This window comes from Astatotilapia calliptera, chromosome 23 (assembly GCF_900246225.1).
Source record: "Astatotilapia calliptera chromosome 23, fAstCal1.2, whole genome shotgun sequence".
NCBI lineage: Eukaryota > Metazoa > Chordata > Actinopteri > Cichliformes > Cichlidae > Astatotilapia > Astatotilapia calliptera.
In genome coordinates, this window is record NC_039323.1 from 11,523,601 (window position 1) to 11,530,026 (window position 6,426).

Sequence of the window (6,426 nt, forward strand, 5' to 3'; positions counted from 1 at the left end):
TATGAATTAAGGTGAGGCCATCTCTACTATTTTTAAGACTAATTCTAACAAGAAGTCCTGAGGCAGACTGCAACCACAGGCTTGTTGTCACCCTGTCTTCCTGTTTGTCTCAGCCTGTCTCCCCAAGGCAATCCCGCGGGGTGACAGGGGTCACAGAATAGCTCATTAACCCCACCCCAATAGCCCACACATTGCTGCAGTCCTCAGGCCCTGACTGCACGTGCACACACACATTTTATAATGCCCCACTAATAGCAGTTAAGTCGACTTAAGCCCACTCTGTGAGCAGTATGCATTCAGGGATGCGCCATGCAAACTACATGTGTCATGCATGTTGCATGTACTAACACTACACTGAAGCATGGTCTTTTTGCTGACATTTTTATTTTAAGTGCCAAAAATGCTCACTTTCCATATTTCCAACAACGGGATCCAGCTTCAGCATGAACAGTAAGACAAATGCACGCTGGGTAACGTGTGAGAGTATGAGATGTTTCATTCAGTCATGCTGAATCTCCTGGCCAGATGTCTCAGGGCTCCAAGTCATTAATTGTTATGTTTGTAAGGTATCTAAAATCACAGCGGGGTGTGATGTTATTTTCCATGTTCAGGCATTATTGTTGCAGTCAAAACATATTGGATAAGAGGAAAAGCAACACTTCGGGGGCCAGGAGATGCCTGGGAGCTGTTGTCTACTAGCGGTGTTATTCCCTCAGTCTGCGCATGTGAACGTGCACACAAGTGTCTGCAACTCTTTCTGTTTACATGTTTGTCTGCAACGCTGGAGCGCTAAGGTGGGGTTTCTAAATCTTGCTCGCGCCATCGTCATTAGGGCTCGCTGAGTAAGCCGCCGACTGTCCTTCCAGTGAGCATTTAGAGAGGGGCTGCATTGCAAAAGGAAACGGCAACACACACACACGCACACACACACACACTCTAGCCTCATTTTCACCACTACACACCTTTCTCCTGGGATATAAAATGCCCCTGCCTCTGCACACTGTGGGACATGAGTTTCATCCCAACTAGCTGCCGTCCTCAATAAAAGCCACGTGAGGGATCTCTGCAGTATAGATTTCCAGTTTCTCTCAGGGTATATTTTGTTCAGATCAGGTGTTTAAACTGCTCAATATGACAACAATTAGGCGGTGCAGAAGACATGTGTTCTTTCTTATGCTGATAAGGGACATTGACCTTTAACCTGTGCACCCCAGTAGTTTCTTCCCCCCCAAATCACCACACCCCACCCGTCCCATATGCCTCCGGCCATCCACCCGCCCCCCCGTTTTCTCATCTACTTGCTCCGTCCAGCTCCCATCAGGGAGGATAGAGGGGGGACTGGACAGGCTTGGAGCCTTGCCTCTGGACATCTCTGCTCTTCCCCAGAGAACAGAGGACTGAGGTGCCTTTAAACCACTGCGGCAAAAACCGTACCAAAACCCTGCAGTCATTAATATGCAAAAATGCAAATGAGTAGGTAATTAAGAGCTGAGGCTCTCTGGAGGCTCTTTGATTGCTAATGAATTCTAATCTGCAAAGAAAGGGGGAGGGGAGGAGAAAAAGAGATGAAAGAAATCGAGAAAACAACGAAAAAGAGAAGGCTCAACCTAAATATTTTTTATACCCACAAGTTTTCATATCAGATTTTTTTTTTTACCTAAGAGCTTAATCTAAAGTATTTACTCTATTATTTTAACCACTTACTCAGTAATACATCTAATGATCAAGAGTATTTAGGGAATATAAATGTGCAACAAACAGCCTTCGAAACACATCTGCAGCACGCTGGATTTTCAGCTTTTTTTCCCCCCCTCAGTGAACACCCCTGAAAATAAGATTACACTGATTATGTGAGTATCTATAGGCAGGAATCTGGCTGCAATGGACACAGTGCGGTCATTGTGCAGCTATAGCTAATTAGAGGTGAGCATGACAGGCAGGCAGACACTTCTGACCAGCGGCTACCCGAGAAAATAGAAGGTCAGATATCTCGACAGTGTGTTCTTTGCTGCAATAGCAGCTGTGTGCTGAAGTAAAGGAGATGTCATTTCATCACTTTTGTGAGCCATAACACATCCTCACTTCCACTCTAACTCATTCACTCTGTCGCTCACACACACACACATGCACACACTGCTGTTATTGTTGTTGCAGTGCTCCCACGACACCAACAATCTCTGCTTCCCTCCCCCACACGGGCTCACATCTATCTCCCTTTCACTCCCTCTCTTCCCCCTCGTGTCCCGGGCAGCCCTGACATGCCTACTTCAATTGATTTAGAGTCAATTCAGCTTTTGATCTGATTGTTATCATGTGACTTTTCGCACACCTCCCTCTCGATATGTGACTACTGTATTATTTTCAGAGTGGGGCTTGAGGTTTTTTTCTTGGACCGAGGTAGGAATACTCCTGCCTAGTTTGCACTTGCTCAGTTTGCTCGGTCTGCCTCTCTTTCTTTATTTTTCTCACCTTCCTATTCATCCCTCGCCCCCCGCCCACCCTCCACTCCCCACAATATCAACCACCACTGCAGAGTCCTATCTGCTTTTTCTTTTTTTTTCCACTCCCCTCAGCTGCACAGTCTGGTGGTGGGTCTCTCAATTGCCCGGCTTTGTAAACAGGAAGCCTGTGCTCTGTTCGCTGTACCTGAAGCGTGGGTAGCAGAACAGGGGCACCCATACAACTGCACAATAATGGGAATCCAAGATGGCAGGGAGGGGTCCCATAAAATCAGCAGAGACAACAGAGGAAAGCGGCATCCAGGAAAGCCATTGTCAAATGAGAGTAGACAGAAGCCAAAAAGATTGTTGATTTAGTTTTTCCTTTGGTAAATAGATTGTTGATTTGATTTTGTGTTTGTCTGTCTGTATTGGATCCTGCCTAGCACTGTAGTGTTTGTGAGGATTAATGTCATGGACAATCCCTCAAACTCATTTTCTTTCTAACTGTGGAGCTCTGTGGGAATTACAGTTTGCGGATAAGGAAGGAAGACATTGTATTTGCTGCTGACAATGGTCCCAATTGTGAAGCACAGAAATCTGGGTTCACTGTGTTCCCTTAAATTTGGCTGTTTTGAATACTTGTTCGAATTCGGGCTGGCGTGTGGTTCTCACTTTTTCCAAAACAACTGCTCTGTTTTACATATGCCGTCCAGCTACTGGCTGACAACTGATAGCATAACCTTGTGGATTATTGCCCTTTTTAACCCCCCCCCCCCCCCCCCCCAACACTTTATTGTTGCTTAACGTGTTGGAAGTCAGGGTGAGTTTGGGTGTTTTTCTGCCAGGCGAGCTGTAATAGGGGGGAAGAAGCTTGACGGGAGTCAGTTTATCATGAGCACAGAGAGCACAACAGATAGATTCCCCCCCGTCTCCTCCCCTTCAGCACAGATAGACTCGGAGCACGGGCACTCAGCCAACGCTATCAATCTATCCGTTCCTACCCCCAGCCTCTAACTCTTATTGGAGGACAGCTTCCAAAGGGGCAAGAAAGCATGAATCATAGGCCGGCTATGAGAAGTGGTTATGCCTCTAAATACACATGCTGTGGCTAAAAATCACTCTGTTGCTTTTCCATTAATGACAGCCTTGTAAGTGATTGCCAGAGCCGTGTAACAAAGTTGTATCTTGCAGGAGGGGCCGCGGCTGTTCGGGGAGAGAGAGGGATTGTTGGTCTTGGCCTAGTTTTCTTGTCTGATCAGAAACCTGTGCACCTCTGCCCTTCCCCCCATCCAAACCTAAGCTTCTACTATTACAGGCTGCGAGGGGCTCAGTATGGAGTGAGGTGAGCAGCTTGCCTCACCACGGAGCTCTGTTTGCGTTATGCACGCTGCCTATACTGTATGTTTACGAGCTTATCCTCACGTGTGATATAACCTAGTGATGTGTTTCGGCCTGCGCGCCTGGCTCCTATGCGAGCTATATCAGAGGTGACATATGCAGGACGGCCCTGTAAGTTAGCGTTCTGCAAAGCATTGTTGATTCAGTCCAAGAGGATTAAGTGCACATTATTGTACGCCGTAATTTCCTGTGTGAATTTACGCAATTCAAAATACATGTACACAGATAGAGTGTTTCATTAATATGCACAAATATATGACCGATTAGCACCAATGTGGCAAACATATGCTAATTTTCCACGTGCATCTGTCGTTAATTACAGATATGAAGCTGGGAATGGCTCGAAGGAATCAAAGAGGGCATGTGTGACAGCATCCATCCCATTGTGCCGTTAACCGTCCATTGTCCTGTGAATGTATTTTCAGATTATAGATGACATATTTTTGTTTTTGTTTAGTCCTTCCTGTATAATGACGCCGTGGGCTTTTAGGTTACCATGTGGTAGATTACCCACAGTTAGTGTGGATAACCAAACATCGTTTCAGCGTGAAAAGTGGGCTTTAAGAAGTCACTATGTGTTCTTTTATATCTGCGTGAGTGGTATAACATTCGCATATTCCAACCTGGACTAATTATTCTGTTACAGCTGAATATAAAATTAGATTTCTCAGTATCAGGAAAAACATATTAAGTAAGCTTTTTTTGTCCTTAGCTCTATGATGTTAATTTGGTCCATGAGAAGACAATTCTTGAAAGAGCGTTTCCAGTCATCAGCTGCCCGTTATACAACACATTTCCACTGGACGCTCTGTGTGTTCATTAAGATGAAGATCCTCAGCATATATATGTTTTTTTAAAGTCTTTTTTACCACCCCCCTCCCCTCCTTCTCTTCAGCCTGGCTGCCCTTGTACATGCTCTCCATGTCAGACCCAGCTGTTACTACAAACTACTTGGAGGGCTTACAAGCCTCATTGCTAATACTGACAACAGCACTATTCTTACTCAAGGCCTAACGTCTCCTGGAAAAAGCAAGAATACGAGAGATTTTTCTCTGACTCCACTAGAAATTCATTTCCCCAAACAGATGTTTCCATCTGCTCGTGTCTAATCTTTTGATTAATACGTTCCTCAATGAAGGGATTCGAAATTGGTGTTAGACAAATAACTCGGCGTGCCCTTTCGCTGATAGCTGCGCGATTATTCTGTGATGCTAAAGCTGCCTTTATATTTTGCTGTCTGTATGTGTGTGAGTACCTGTATGTGCCAACGAATGTGAATGGGTGCACGGTATGTTTGTGAAGGTATTTATGGCCCATATGTGCGCTTCTTCCGAGCTGTAACCCCATTACATTCCTAAGATGGTCCACGAGACTAATTAATGTTCTGTGCAAGGCTTTTCTTATACCCAGGGGACACCCACCCGATGGATTATTTACCTATATGTCCTATTGACAGCGAATTCCCACTCCCTGCTGGTAACCTCTGTGTAAACAGACAGTTTGGGGCCTCAGGGTGGATAATAACACTATGCTGAATTTGTATTTTCAATGTCTTTTTGTTGTTATAGCTCACACCCAAAGAATGGGCATCCTGCCCACACAGTAACTCAAATGATAGCCTTCTTGTAGTAGCTGATAGTGATAACTCTGATAGCAAAGAGATGCTTCTGTGGATTTCACTCTTTTATCGGTCCCAAATGTATATAAAATAATAACTAGTTTATAGGCAGAAGACAAAGGACAGCCCTCTTAACTTCCCTCTTCTTTGACATGGTATGCCCTCAGGTTAAAAACAACAGCTGTCTAACACCTACATACACCTTTGAAAAGAGAGGTTATTGTGTGTTTTCATCTGAGCACAATCACACTGGCAGGTTGCGTGCATATTGAATAAAGGCAGTGGCATTAGAGTCGGTAACGGCATTATCTAAACTTATTGCATTTCATTATGAACATGACAATTTTGCTGATCTAGCGTCTACGTCTACATTTTGGTGTGGTTACCTTATAAAAGCGACATTTTAGCGTCACTGTTTAATTTCAGTTGATCATTCCGTGTGCCCTCCTTGTTTGAACTGTTTTTTTTTTCCTGAAGTATTTCTCCCTCTCACCCCCACTTCTCTGTGATCCTATACTCTGCTCTCCCTCCTCTCCGCTCTGCTCTGGAGCAGGCAGTTACTAGGGCCGTGTTGATCTTATGGTTGTCAGCTCATTCACAAGAAGCGGACCGGATCTAAAAACTAGTAGCCTGCAGAAACACTTGGCTGAGTGTGTGGAGACAGAAGATTTATTTTTGATAACATGTGTGTAAGTTTTTAATTTAAGTTTTTGAATATAGTATTGTTTTGGTGTTTTAGACTTTTGGTTAGAAAACCCCCCAGCTATTAGAAAGGGTCTTGAAAGTACACCACACATTATATAAGCATCAGATTTATTAATGCCATGAGTGCAACTGAGCTGATGTTTTAATATTTAAACACTCTAGAGAAAGTGGACATTGTCTGGAAATGTCCACATTAAATACTGCTTACATGTGCTGGGTTAATACAAATGAAGGTAAGCAACCACCACATAAATAATCTATACA